Raw genomic sequence first — 15475 nt, forward strand, 5'->3', positions numbered from 1 at the left:
GTAGCAACCGACCTTCTTCTTCTTTCTTCCTGGGTTTGTTTTCCGCACAGACGTAGCCGTCTGTTGTACGTAGAAACAACGCAAGTTGTTCCAACAAGAAATTTCTGGGTCAGCCCTGTAAATAGTGATAATCTATATTAAGAATATCTGCTATTTCATATTTGGTTGCCATGCCCCATGAAACTACGATATTCAATCCGACAAGATATCTACAGCATATACTTACCTATTACAAAAATGAACTATAAACAAAGTTTAGTTAACTTCGCGTTGAGGAGGTTTATATTCACTAGAAATGAAATTGTAGAACTGTAAGTATATCTGTTACATCAAAAGTAAAGATCTTTTATTAATTTAATCAAGTTATACCAGGTAGACATACCGTCGTGATTGGAATACATTGTCTGACAAAGCGTCTATGAATATACGACAAGCAGTACAACAAACATAACTATCACAATAACTTACTAAAATAAGAATTAGGTAAGTATGTATCTTCTAAAAAGAGATTACAGAAAACCTTCAAAAAAAGCTTCGTCGAACCCTTTAAGCTCTTGAATTAAAAGAGTCCTAATTTTTTAATAAAATAGACCGAGCCACGCTTCGTTTGTTTGTATTTTTCTCCGCTCTTTAATGTCTTAGTCGTTGTTTCAGAGTCAAAGAGTTTTTTGTCGTGCCCTGTTTGTTTTTCTTGTTACAAATAATCGGCATTAGATTGTCTTATTTTTGTTGTTTTAACAAGTCATTTTTATACTCTAATGCTGTGGACGGACTTGCAAGTAAATTGACATAATTTTTCGATCAATCATAATGCCTGATCACTCACTGTCTTTTCCTGCAACTCGCATCAAAAAACTTTTGCTCAAACCTCGTTCGCTTTCATCAATAATAATAATTGTTTATTTGGGGAAGCCGAATAAGCTCATAAGACATGCTAAAAAATCATGCTGCACTGACCGAAACAGATAATAGACTGATGGAGCCAGGTCTAGAAAATACACTGGGTGGGGGAGGGTTTCACATTTAAACTCCATCAGTTTTTGTTTGACCTTCATAGCAACATGGTGGCGGGCGTTATCATGAAGAAGAATCATCACTTTTCGTCGATTCAATGCAATTGATGGTCTGTTTTTCATCATTTTTTTTCAAATTTTCAAACAAAACAGTATGTTTATCGATTCCAAGATGTTCTCTAAGCGATTGGGTGGAATTATCGTCCTGAAACGCTTTTAATTCCTCATCTTCAAATTTTTTTCGGTTAGCCTGTCCGTTTTTTGTCATAAACATCACAATCACCGCTTTTAAACCTTCTAAACCAATCTCTGTATACTGTTTCGGATGAAGCAGACTTCCCATAAGTTTTCGCAAGTAATCAATGAGCTACTCCCGCACTTTTTATCAAATCGAAATAATTCAGAAGTATACATAGAAAAAACAACTTGATCCATTTTTCACTGTATGTTAAATATCACTTAATGAATACAAAAATGCCGACTATTAAATGGATTTTATTAAATCACCTTCAAGCTTTAAAAATGTGCAATTATAGTTCCGTGTCAAAATTGCTACACATATTTCTAAGTGAACAGCGGGAATTAATGCAACCACCCAATATACATATAGGTGTCAATATGTTTCATACAAAGTACGATGAAATTGATTTAAATTTCATGATGTACTTTACCCATGAATGAAATTAAAGACGTATTTATTATACTGTACAACCAGGTACAACCAATGATTTATATAGAACTTCAGCATAATTTATAAAGTTCGCAAAAGTAAATGTAAGAGTAAAGTTACTAATTAGCATAATGCCCTTAAACTCGGATATTTCACACAACCTACTATTAGATCTCGTAATAACGTTCGGCAAACTCTTTAAACATTCCGAATTTCTACATAGCTAAGGGGTTCAAACGAGCGGAGCGTAGACTTAGGGAGCGTGAAACCGTAACCGTATCAAAGACGTAGAGAAAATGGATGAGCCAGAAAGTTCATGAGTCAACGCTACAAAGACAAAATCATAAAACTTAGATAAGAAAAGCTCATATAATCTCATTTTAAAACTAGCTGATGGCCGCGTAGATTTACAGATTTTTAAAAAGCACGTGGGAATTCTTTGGGATAAAAAGTGGCCTAAGGATATCACTCTCTAGATCTTTAACTATATCCATTATCCATGCATAAAATTATGGCCCGTTGCGGCGTGATTGAAGAACAAACCAACAAACAAACACTATCGCATTTATAGTATATAGACACATAGGTGTAGCGACACACTACACAGATATTGGCGCGGGGTTCACGCACTTTTTGACACCCATTAACGTGCTTCAAAAAATGGCGGCCCGTTACCAGGGTTGCAACGCTATTCATAGAATAAAACCAATGACATTATAACAAATAATCGTAACATTTCCAGCATCTCTAGCTTTCGCCAAAGAGTTGTTACAAATCAAACCTTAAAAACTTTTCCGAAGATTCCCGATAAAACGACCGAGTCGAATAACTTTCCGACTGTACTTATTTGTACTTTGTTTGTATAACAGCGCGGATTTCCTTTGTGAATTTGTCGTATCTATTGCGGGTGAATTATGTTGCTTTATGGGTTTTGTTGATTTTATTATGGCGGAGGTCAGATGGCAATCTCATCGTCTTAAAATTTACGATGTGCAACCCGTCGGAAATATCTGCAAACCTGGCTTAGTGACGTCATGCAATGCGCTTGCGTTGGCACCGGTACTGGATAGGCGAAAAAGGGCGAGTTGCGGGGAAGCGCGAGAGTAAGCGCATTCCAGCGAGGTGCGCAGATATTTTTGACGGGTGTGTACGAAAAGTATGTTAGAGGAGGCGACCAGGCCTGATATCCGAAGGGTTAACGATGACGGTCTAAAGAACAAGCCTCTGAATCAAAATAGATAACACGACTGTCCTGCCAAAAACAAACTCAATTTTTCTAAAAAAAATGAAAATGGCACTATAAATCCGTCACAATGAAGTTTTGAGAAAAAATTCATAGTCAGTGTCACTTGGGATGATGTAAGCATTTTCTAATTATACCTCTCCATACCTACCTGTTTCATTGCCCTATTGTGTATGTATTCTGAGCCCATACATCCATATCTGTCCAGGCATTAAGAAGTTATGGTGGAATAAACAAACTCACATGCGTACATACATGCACCCTAAAAATATTACACTCCCTTTTTTGGACAGTTGCGTAAAAACAGGCCTGTAATTCCACATTCCACTTTTCCTAAACGAAGTCAACTTCGCCTTCCAATTTAGACTTAGTTCAACGGTACCACAAAGTCAAGCCAAAGGTGATTAATTCGTCCAAGAGTCAAAATCATATAATTTATTCAAAATAGGTAATAAAGTACACTTTTAGATTGGTAATTGTTGGATTTGTAAGATATTTATACTTATAATAAAACTGTAACTGGATAATTTCTGTACATTAAATATATTTTGATAATTTTAATCGGGGGAAACTTTATTATCGATATAGACCCCAAAACATTTTTTTTGTAATTTTTGTCCGTCTGTATGCGGGCACAGACAGACAGACGTCTGTCTGTGTCCGCATCACGCGAAAACTACTGAACGGATTTTGATAAAATTTGGTACAGTAGTAGCTGATACTCTAGGTTAACATATAGGGTAGTAGGGTACTATTTATCCTGAAAAAATCTTAGGATTGATATCAATTTTTTTATCGATTTTACTTCATAACTTCGTCAAATTTAAACCGATTTTCACAATTCTTTTTTTTATACAAAAATTATACTATCATGTTGGTGATGTATAAGTTTGGTGCAGATTTGATGAACGGTTTCGGAAATAGAGGATGGAATTCCTCAACGGGTACCATCGGGTAGCAAATCGATCGCTATCAGTATAATAGCTTGGTAAAAGTAGACTCTTAACCATAATACATAGCACATAGCATACAATCCATTTTCATTTCTTCCCTATAACTTAGTAACAGGTTTGATTCCGAAAAAAAAATTGGAACCTATGCACCTAAATTTCTTAGTGTAATTCTATACGGGTTTCATAAGTATTCAGAATATTTCAAGAAGAATCACTACCAGGGAGTTCCCACGTGATTTTCAAAAACCTAAATCCACGCGTACGACGTCGCGGGCATCAGCTAGTAATAAAAAATTAGATACGTAAACTTAAAACTAAAGCTACGAGGGTTCCAAACGCGCCCTGGTCTGCCCACAACAAAGTCAGCTAGTTTACACGTTAACTATACTTTTGTTGCTTTTGTAATACGTATTTTAGTAGCAAAATGGGTATAAAACTCTGCTAAATCATGGTTCGCCATCCGTCAACCCTTAATTCCTGTAGAACACAAGGAGAGGTGGAGACGAGCAATAAAATCTGGTAAACTGTGAAATGATACGCTCGCTTAACCCCGACACCGCTTTGGTGATACGTAATATAATGAAATGGGGTACAATTTGCCTGTTCGCCTGAGGAATTCTTACGAATACGTTGGCTCTTTTATTTTTAATCATTTATTTACTTAACATTTTTTTTACTAGTTATGACTTTTTTTTGGATTTTTTTGGTACCCCAAAAAAATATAAGCCGTGAAAAGATGACTGACTAGACAAATCGTTATTCACTTTCGCGTTTTAAATATTACCTATGGAGTACTTACTTTCGTAATCATATCGACCGTTTAAAAATGGTTTTTGTTTTTGTTTCAGGTAATACGACAATCGCTACAGAGAGTTGTCTCAGTAAAATGAAGCATACAAACAAGATGAGGTTTGCTGTGTATTTCTTTATGATGTCATATTATACTCGTAAAGCTATAGTGTGTGTGACTTTTTTATCACATACCTAACTGTCACATTAGCGGTAAACTTCCCCATAGTTATGGCAATTTAAACGCTTGGCTGTGTGCCCAAAGCCCGCAGTTGGTGACTAGCCTTATATACCCAACTGTTGCGTGCTATGATAGGAAAAATCGGTCATGTGAGAGTGGAGCTTACACATCAACGGTTCCAAATAAAATGAAACTCGATTTTTATTTCTACTGTCTTTTGTGAAATATACATCAACCGTAAGAGTCTTTTAGGCCTAGAATCACTGACTGGGTCTATATTTTTTAACTATAAAACCCTAAGTGCTACTACTAAACGGGTAGGTACTTAACTAAAAAGAGAAGTAATCTGTCAGGTCATACTCTATTACGAAACCCTTTAAAAGGTGATAGAAAAGTTAGAAGTAAAGTTCGTGATAGGTTGAGATGGCAATCGGGGAGGAAACACCCGCAGAGCCCCCACGCTAACAGTGCGGGATAGCACGGGTGACGTGCAGATGTGCGGGGCGTCCCCCCTTTTCATACCCCGATAACCATCTCGACCTGTCACGTACTATACTTATATGTTATGTATTACTCATATAAAAGACGGCGGAAAGATCTGAGAACCCACCGCATTATTAGCCCAAGAAAACTACTATGGATGAAAAGGTATGATGCGACGCTCAGCGATTAGGAGTACGATTTAGGACGCAGAGAGAGAAGATAATAAAAGACGGCATAAGAATGAAGGTAATTAGGTATCTAAATTTTGAACTAATGGGTGGGTTGTTGACTGGGGTCGTAACAAATAACTATTTTAACCAAAAAAGGAACTTGTCTGAAAAAGGTGACTGCCCGGGATCGAACGTCGAACCCCGAATAGGAGACCGACGCGCGACGTCGTAACCTATCATGACCTTCCTTATGACTGTACTTACTTCTCTACTTTGATTGTCGAGTTTAAGTTGGTTATACGTAGTTCGTGAGAGTTATTGTTCTAGAGAACCCTAAACCACGGTAACAAATCGCACGGAGGCCTTCGTGAAGAGTTTGGCGACATGCCAGGCCCCGTTGTCATCGTTGCGCCTTTTGTGGCCAACTGTTGCGTGCTGTGAAGGAAACACTTCAGTTGTACCTTATGATTTTACACACGTTTTCGTATTCTATCTTATCGTCAACACCTCGGACTACTGTTTAAGAAATATCAAGTATTATGAAGTAGTGTGCGAGTGTTTATTTATTTAATGAAATCCAAAACTTAACACTATAAGCCATGCATAAGTACAACTTATCACTTTAAGAGATTTCTAGAACTCTAGGTCTCATATTTTAATGTATAAAACGGGTACATACCACGATTAATTTTTGTTTTTATTTGTCGATATTTCAACCCAATTGCACGGGTCGTGGTCACGATGGGACTCACGACCCGTCGTGACCACGGGACGGGTCGTTAAACCACGAAATAAGCTTAAAATCATTACTCTAGTTCTCGTTGTATAACTTTGTTTATTGACTAAAACTACTCGCTGAGTGATTTTTAAAAGTAGGTGTGGGCCAATAATCGTGCAACACATAGGTATTTCTGACTGCCAAAATCTTTTCATCTTTCATCTTCTATTTAACCGCCTTAGGGGTAGAATTTTCTAGGTTTAGAAAAGTCCGTCACTCGATCAGGCCAACGTTTTTATTATATGTATAAATAGATTAGACCTGACTGATTGACCTATCAAAGTAGGTATAGCTCAAACTGCTGGGCCGCTGCACTGCCTCAAAACTCAGCCGGTTGCTTTAACGCAACTTTGTCATTGAGGAATTCATCAATATGTTATTACAAAATATTTATTAATACGGTAGGTATTAGCTACCAATTAATTATAAGTTAACAAGTAGGATCTACGCTAAAGTTAGCATCGCGTAGCGCGTAGAGCATCTACCGCGATTCGTAGCAGTGGACAATCGATTATTTATATCTAAGAGAATAAAAGGTTTAAATAAGTAGTGGTTTCTGCTTTAATTAAATACATTTTTAACCGACTTCTAAAAAGGAGATGGTTCTCAATTCGGCCCGTTTTTTTAATATATACGAAAGAAAATGTAGTTTGCAGAACCATATCACTTCTATCTGTTGAATTAATTAACTTCGTGCATATTATACCTAAGAGAACAAAGGTTTAAATAATTAGTGGTTCCCGCCTTAATAAAAAAATAATAATAATATGTGTATGAAAGAAAATTTACTTTGTAGAATGCTTAACCACTTTTAACTGTCGGATTAATTAACTTTGTAACATAAAACACATTCCGAGACAATACAATAGACAATACAATACAGTATGGAACTTCCAAGACTAAAACTTTGATTTGATTCCCAAGAGGTCTAGATAGATTAAAGACACAAACTTGCTAACCTCACAAAACCATTATTACGCCTTAAATTAAATTAACTTGTCATCTTGTCCATCTGAATTTTTTACTGATGAAAGATACAAGATAGAAGTTAAAAATACACACTTTTTCGTAATACTGTAATAAAAAGAAAAAAATACACTTTTTCTCTTGTAATTTTTGGTCTGATATAAAAAGCGTTGTAGGCTTTCCGCGCTGAAATGAATCGTTTTATAGTTCTTAAAAACATGACAACCTTTCAAATTATATTATGTAAACGCTGAAAGCGTTTTACGGTTTTTTATCAGAGCAACTTTCAGGACTAAAATAATATAGATAATGCAGATGTAGTATTGTTGATAAACATCTGATATTCGCAACAAATGAATATTCTGTTTTTACAAAACCATCTTGTCGAACTTAGTATCATAACTCTATGCTTACGCCCAAACAAGACTTATGTACATAGGTATAAGTCTTGTTTCTAAGTCAAGGGTCAATATACAAAGTAAGCACACAGGTCTCCGCTCTGGTCCTCTCCGTTCCAATGGACAAGCAAGCATCTTAATTCTACGAATCGCTTAGTCAACTGCCAACTGTTGCTTGTTGAAAAGTTGAACGTTGAACATTGTCTTGAATTTAAAGCGGTTGACTTTATATTTACGGCTATGTAGCTAGTATTGAAAAATATGCAGGTAGAAGGTATTGTACTAACATACCTACTTACTTACCAATATAGTCCTAATTACCTAATTACTAACAAAATGGATGTAATATCTGAAATAAAGATGATTATTATCATTATTATTATTGTGTATTGCGCTTTTTTTCAAATTTGCTTTACGATAATCGATATCTAGGTATATGAAACACTATCTGAAATGATACACCAGAAGAGAGACTTTATAATATGACTACTTGACAGCTGCTAATTCTTAGCTTTAATAGCATTATTAGTTATTTTCTTCCGTTTGAAATATGAACCTAACGAAAGTAAGAGTTTGAATTTTCCACAATATTTTCTTCAAAGATTGCTTTGCGTTTTAAAAATGGCGTCACAAAATGTAAAGCATAAAGTAAGTGCTCGTTTAAATAAAGCAGTTCAACTTTAAACCCACTTGGATTGTAGAAAATAGTTTGAAAGCGTTCACAGAAATGCATTAAATTGATAAAACTTTTAGATTGCATGTTCACGAGCGCAAGGTTTCACTTATGATTGCATGGAAGTCAACAGGTGGCGTTGGCGTGCAGCCAGCCTCGCTGCGTTGGGATAGGGAGTAGCAAATTGAAGAAGCAGCTTCTATCGTCTATTAAGTTCTAGGAATCCAACGTTTCAACAATGTAAGGCACTTGTCCCACCGCCGACGAGGAAGTGATTAACTATCGACAATGTGGATCTAGTGTTAAATAATTCGAAATTAGTTCCATTATTTCCAGATTCCTTTTAAAATGGAACTAGTGATTTAAAATACCTCAATAGTTCCATCATGGAACTGTGGTACTAGTGAAACATGGTAATAGTGGCAACGAATGTTTTCTCGCTCTAGAACTAGAACGTACAATCGATGATTCAGTGTCAATAAAAGAGATTGTTAAAAGATTTATTTATTTATTTATTTATTCGGATACAAGTTAGTCCTTGACTGCAATCTCACCTTGTAGTAAGTTGAACGCTGTCAGTGCACACTGACGGCGAGAACTCCCTCCACTAGTTTGCGTAGAGCTTGGCGTAGAGGCAAGAGCTTTCAGAGAAAAACTCGCTCAGTGGCGCTCGCTTAGCGGTCGAAACACTCGATTGTCGCGTAGTTTGCGCAGTTATTAATTAAAGTATGACGGGCCCGTTGCATTCACGCACTCGCTCATAGCCCATTGACAAAACTAACCCAACTCAACACACAATTCTCGTTGCCCTCCAGCTCGTTTCTAGTTTTTTGGTCAACTAATCTCTCGCTAATCATCGGGGGTTGGCCAACTGCCTGCATCATGCCTGAAATATGTCAAGGCGCGTAAATTACGAGTGACACACTGATGAGCGCAGGTGGACTTGGTACAATAGGATCAAATTGCGATTGGTACAATTGATCGTTTGAATTACAACTCGGTGAAGATTCGATACTACTCTAATAAGAAGATAATATTTTATTCATTCCTATTCCGTACCAAAATGTTAAAAAAAGGAAAGCTTATGGCAACTTCGTCAACCCATCACACATAATTAAATCATATACTTATTAATATTTCAATTCAACTTTTAATTCTGCTTTTAAACCCATGCACTGGTAGAGTCTTGACATAATATCATGAGTGGCACAAGTGGTCCTATATGAAATACATAAATTCATTTCATTTCAATTACAAAAGGGACTGAAATGGAGGGGTCAACTTTTTACGTATGGGATCACTAGATCGAGTGACGTAATGAAAGGGTTTCATTTGCACATTCTAAACTAGGTTTTTTATATTTGTTAAGTTGCATAGTTGCCTTTTACATGAGACATGCTTAAAATACCTTTCTCCGTTACAAAGTTTGAAAAGTGAAAAATATAAAAATAATTAATTAAGAGATTTATATAGATAACATGAAAAATTAAATGACGTCTCTAACTAGCACAGTTTTTTCGAAATCAACAATTACTTAACAAACAAACGTAATATTTACACGGTCCAAAAGAAGAGTTAGTAGTAAGAGTTTTTTAGATGAATATATATCCAAAATATATTCAATCGAATAATTTCAATGTAAATTAGTAATGTTACCAAACCATCCAAGGTATGGACTACGGAACCCTCAGTACGCGAGTCTGAGTAGCACTTGGTCGTTCTTTTTATTTTAATCTGACTCTATTTATTATATTGAATTATTTTTTATTTTCTATTTATTTACTCGTAATTAGTAGATACGGATATTATTATCCATTACACCAATTAGGATAAGAAAGAAAAACATTGCCTTTGTGTTTGTTTTTTATTTGAATTGGACACAACATGACCTTAAAACTAATTACAAAAACATTAAAAATACAAAAAAGTTTACTTAAAAAAAAACAAATCTCTAAGAGAAGACTCTGTGGTGTAAGTCTACAGTTTACACTAAATATAACATAGTGAAGTTAGGTAAAATCATTTACTGTCAAAGTGAAGGATTTTCCTTATACCTATCAGTACCCTTATTATAAATGCGAAAGTGTGTTTGTTCGTTGGTTTATTGGTTTGTCTTTCAATCACGTCGCAACGGTGCAACGGATTGACGTGATTTTTTGCAGGGGTATAGATAAAAACCTGGAGAGGGATATAGGCTATAGGACATAGGACATAGGCATAGACTTTTCATCCCGGAAAATAAAAGGGTTCCCACGGGATTTTTAAAAATCTAATTCCACGCGGACGAAGTCGCGGGCATCAGCTAGTATCACTATAACTTCATTTATAAAGTTTCATACGAAGAATTTAGGAAGTAACGTTCACATAATATGTGATCACACAAACGCAGTTTTTTCTCGTTCACTGTAGTTACAGCAACGCAGCGCTACAGTAGATGTGCAATTAAACATAATATATTTATGAAGTTTTAATTACACTCGATTCGGATGACTGATACAGTCGGTTCGTAGCATGTGGTGCATTCAATGGAAATAATACCCCCATTTCACCCGATGAAAGATAACAGTGATGTAAAAATGTATTGCAGAATATGCTACATGGTGGAGGCTGAAATATTTTATTTAAAACAGTAGACAGTTACTTCGGTTTTTAACCGACGCAAAAAGAGGGGTTTTATTTCGAAGACTATAAATCTGTATGTGATGTGGATTAGATGATATTAATAAAAACAGTGAAAGGTGATTAAAATGTTTAGCTTACTTAGTTACTCTTTTTGTAGTTATTTAGGCGTCGGATCGCCTTAATATTAACCAAAACCAAAGGGCACTTTCACAATACTAAACTAAAAACGCCGTTGCATCTTTATGTAATTGCCCATGTAAATGGGTATTGTCGTAGAATTTTACTCAAGTATTGTGAAAGAGCTTAAATCCTCGCCTCTCAACAAAGCCCGGCTTAACCAGCATAAATACAATTATTTAAGCTAATCTTAACAGAGCTGAAACATGATGTAACTGCAGCTTAATTCAAAATACCAGGCCGTATTCAGAATCTAGAGTCGATCCCATTCTATCACTTAACATGCCTGCACCTGCGCTCGCCAGCCAATATGTTAATTTGCACACTGTCGTATTTCAGGCATGGAGCAGGCATTACATTATTGAAACGGTCGGATTCCTAGAACTTAATAGCCGATATAACCTGATACTTCAATTTGCTACTCCCGGTGTAGCGAGGCTGGCTGCACGCCAACGCCACCTGTTGGATTTCGTACAATCACATAAGTGAAAGCTTCTTGCGCTAACAAATACGCAGTCTCAAAGTTTTATCAATTTAATGCATTTCTGTGAAAACTATTTTCCACAGTCCAAGTGGTTTTCAAGTTGAGGTGTTTTATTCAAATGAGCGTTTACTATTCGCTTTGATATTGTGAAAATCAAGTTTATTTGCATACTTCATAATATAATTAAAAACTAATTTAGTTTTTTGCTCTCTTAGAATAGGGTTGCCATTCGTCCCGGTACACCGGGACATGTCACCGGTTTAAAACTTCTGTCCCGGTCGTCCCAGTTATCCTACAAAATGTCCCGGTATTTCAAAAACAAATTAATGAACTGTCAACGCAGACCTCGCCGCGCCGCGACGCCTGCGCTCGCGCGCGTGGTTTGGCTGACAATGCGTTTACGCGACGACGACGTAACGGCGCGGCGGCGCGGGCGTATACATGTGTGCGTGAGCGAGCCCTGCCACCCGCGCACCTACCCCTGGCGACCGTCTCGCCACACCGCCCTCGCCTTGCCAGTTGGCGCGCATCAGCACGCATTGTCGCTTGCGTTTTGTTGTGTCAGTGTCCCTTATTTATTTGTCGTGTTGTACATCAACAAACCGAATCTACGACGCCTGATAGGAGGAAAGGTAGTTTAAAATGCCAAAACGTAAGTGCCATTTCTCAGATAATTATACAAAAGAATGGTCGTTTATAAAGAAAGGCAGAAATGAATTCGAAGCGCACTGTACAGTATGTAATTTATTTATTTCCGTGAGCCATAGTGGTAAGACGTCGATACAGGACCACATTAAGTCTAATGGACATAAATCTAAGATATCGACAGCTTCTACTTCAAGAGATATTTCGTCGTATATGGTGAGAGAAAACACACCAGAAGATACTTTAGTGTGTGCAGCAGAACTTACAACGGCTTACAAAGTTATTAATCACCATCAGTCTTTTAATTCATTGGACTGCAACACTAAATTGAACGCTACTCTGTATCCTGATTCAAAAATAGCCGCAAAACAGTCAACTGCACGAACCAAAGCTACAGCAATAATAAAAAACGTATTGGCACCACATTCTGTGCTAAAAACTAAACAGGAACTAGAAAAAATTCCTTTTTATGGAATTTTAACTGATGCAAGTAACCATAACGCTGAAAAGTTGTTTCCCCTTCTCATTCAGTATTTCTCGGAAACCGATGGTATGCAACTGAAATTGATAAAATTAGATTCTTTGGAAAACGAAACATCAGAAACTATTGTTTCTTTCTGTATAAATACATTGAGTAACTTAAATATTTCATTGGAAAAGTTAATCGCGTACAGCGCTGACAATACTAACACAAATTTTGGAGGACGAGATAGGCATGGGACGAACAACGTTCATTTTAAACTTAAAACTAAGCTCTCGAAAGATATCGAAGGCATTGGGTGTCCTGCGCACATCCTACATAATACAGCATCGACATCTGCAGATGTACTTTCAGTTGATGTGGAGTCAGTGGTACTCAAAATTTACAAATATTTTTCGATATTTACAGTACGCAATGAACGTCTTAAATCTTTTTGTGAGGCAGCTGATGTCATTCATGCAAATTTACAATCCCACTCAAGAACTAGGTGGTTGTCATTATTGCCAGCAATAGAACGTATTTTGAAACTGTGGGAACCATTAAGAGATTTTTTTTTGTCGGAAACCAGACCACCCAAAGCGATAATCGATTTCTTTAACCACCCGTTGTCACAAATTTATTTCTTATTTTTACATAGTCAATCGTTTTTATTTGAGAAGCAAATAAAGAAAATAGAAAAAAAAAATATAACAATAATTGAAGTTAAAGAACTCATAGATTCTCTTGAAAAAATACTATCAGAACGTGCAGCAGTAAAATTTTTGGGAATTCAAACCAAAAGCGAATATGATAAAATAGTAAAAAATCCCCAGCATTCAAATTTAATAACGTTATTTGACGATGATATTGATAATTATTATAAAACGGCTTTGGAATATTTACGACAGTGGAGTTGTCCACTGACAAAATATGACATATTTTCATGGATGAGTCTTACTACCCCACCACAATGGCAGGATGTTGTAAAGACAGTGAGCTATTTACAAGAAAAGGGAATAGTTATTGGCGACAGTGTATTCGAAGAAATAGCATACCTTAAAGATTTTGTAGAAAAAAAAAGAGGTAACGAATCTTGGGATGAAAAAGACATGCACCAAAAATGGTTAAGTTTTTTTCAAGAGACAGATGTTTTAGAAAGGAGACAGACTTTGATTTTGTTTTGCCAATATTTATACGCCATCCCTGGTCATAACGCCAATGTGGAAAGAATATTTTCTTTAGTAGCTGCACAGTGGACAAATGAACGCAATCGCCTTCACGTTGACACGGTTGAAAGCATAATTCAATGCAAGTGCAACTATAACATGACATGTTCCGAATTCCACAAATATGTTATGGGTGAACCGGAACTCCTAAATAAGGTCAAGAAATCCGAAAAGTATAATAAAAATTAGTGCATTGTGCACTAATTTTTATTATACTTTTCGGATTTCTTCGGATTTCGGATTTTCGCACTATATTGATTTTACGTACTTATGTAATTTTTTTTTAAATCTTTTTTAATAAATTTAAAACCTTACTAAACGTGTTTTTTTTTTTTCTTTTACTTTCGATCACTAGGCACTGTCCCGGTCATTACTTAAGCTGTTATGGCAACCCTATCTTAGAAGTGCCGACGTTTTTTATAATAATAAGTTTTCCTCACCGAATAAGTTTTCCTTTTTTCAACGGCACAGTTTAACCTAAAAGCACCGGGTGGCTACAACCAACGATATTCCACTTGGTATAATTCGAAAGATTCTAATTAAGGTGAGCAGCTGTTTCGCTTTTTTAATTTCGCCGTCAAACTGCGTCGTCAGATGACGAGAAAGATTTACAACGTCAAACTTACGACGTACCTACCTTATCTCCTGACAAACATTTTCTTTTAATATCTACAGAACACGACACTTATATTAAATTTATTATCGCTTGCAATATCCGTAACCGTAACGTTATTTTAAATTATTTCATTTTACCATTTTTTATAACTGATATAATGAATCGGTAATATTTTTTAATGCCACAGGAGTGTTTATGTAAAGCAAAAGTTTTAAGAATTTCTCTGGAAAATACCGACCTTTAGAAAATTCATTTCGGATACAAAAATTGTGAAAATAATAGACTCGTAATTATTAACATGCATGTTCGCTCCGCATACGGCGACTGCATTATCGAAGGGAGGGAATAAAAATAAAATATGCCCTTGTTTTAAAATAAGTTGGGTTATTTAAAATCAACGCGGAGATGGATGTAACGTGGAACACAGAAAAATAAATATTAAACTGGTATTTCCATTTGATATTTAAATTTAAAATATTGACATAACTCCCATTGCTCGCATTCGATTACCGGTTTTCAATTCGTTTTAACACAGCCAAAGCTTGGCCCGAGGGCCTGCAGGAAAACATACAGTTCATAATTTACGAGGTTCGTGAGCGGAAACAATGTCCCGTACAAAATGGATAATGAAAACAATACAGTTTCACATCAGAAATTTAACCGATTAAGTACGAAGTTACGAATGCAATCTCGCTGGAGCGATCGATCGAACGTATGAGTGTGACAAATTTCGATGGAGCGTTAAGACGGTTTATAAAATAATTAGAAGTTAATAATCTAATGTTTACTTTTATCTCAATAGATAAGATAATTAATTATCAAAAGAGGGTAGGTTATAAAAACAGAAGTAAAACCAACCAAGTCGAATAATAATTGAATTGTATTGTTCAGCATTGATCTATTTATATTTAAATGAATCTACCACCCA

General features: G+C 36.0%; 1 protein-coding gene across 10 annotated transcripts in view; it reads left to right on the forward strand.

Moving 5' to 3' along the window:
• The window catches only part of heph (polypyrimidine tract-binding protein 1 heph), a 554552-nt gene that overhangs the window by 190384 nt on the left and 348693 nt on the right, over positions 1 to 15475 (forward strand). The window lies entirely within an intron of this gene.

Source organism: Maniola hyperantus, chromosome 5, assembly GCF_902806685.2.
Source record: "Maniola hyperantus chromosome 5, iAphHyp1.2, whole genome shotgun sequence".
Lineage (NCBI taxonomy): Eukaryota > Metazoa > Arthropoda > Insecta > Lepidoptera > Nymphalidae > Maniola > Maniola hyperantus.